Source organism: Atta colombica, unplaced genomic scaffold (genome assembly GCF_001594045.1).
Source record: "Atta colombica isolate Treedump-2 unplaced genomic scaffold, Acol1.0 scaffold200, whole genome shotgun sequence".
In the NCBI taxonomy this organism is placed as follows: Eukaryota; Metazoa; Arthropoda; class Insecta; order Hymenoptera; family Formicidae; genus Atta; species Atta colombica.
The window spans coordinates 757,614-758,159 of NW_017259295.1; the positions used below are offsets into that span (position 1 = coordinate 757,614).

Below are 546 nucleotides of genomic sequence, written 5' to 3' on the forward strand. Positions count from 1 at the left end.
TCATGCTAAAAATGGCTGTATCAGAAAGAACATGCACATAGTTAGAGAAAAAAAAATTATACAGCACATCCCGACAAAAATAGCGAAAAAATGAAAGAAATTAATAAAAAATATTTTTTATTTAATAGTTAATTGTAGATAAAACAGACATGTAGATGAATTCACGCTTGTATCCTTTATCTAATAATTCGATTTTAAAAAAAGCATGCCGTGAAAGTAATCTTAGAGTCATATGAGATACAAAAGTAGTACATTCTCACTTCCGTAAGAGCATGTGTTTAGCCTTCGCGATTTTATTGCAGATGAGATGATCATTGGAAAAAACATTTGAAATGTCATGCGTGAAAAATGTGGCAGGATTAACAGCTAACAGGATTGAAGGATACAATCTTACAATGATGTCATATATAGCATTTCTTTAACCCAATTGCAATTTTTAGTTTTAACGATTACTTATATAAAAAATAAAGCCCTTGATCCATAAATAAACATAGCGCTTAATAGGTTAATATTTTTCACTTTTATGAGTTTTATATATATATATAT

At 28.2% G+C, this 546-nt stretch overlaps 1 protein-coding gene across 11 annotated transcripts in view; it reads right to left on the reverse strand.

The window, feature by feature from the left end:
* LOC108687174 (RNA-binding protein squid-like) overlaps positions 1-546 on the reverse strand; it is an 11,874-nt gene that overhangs the window by 3,847 nt on the left and 7,481 nt on the right. The window lies entirely within an intron of this gene.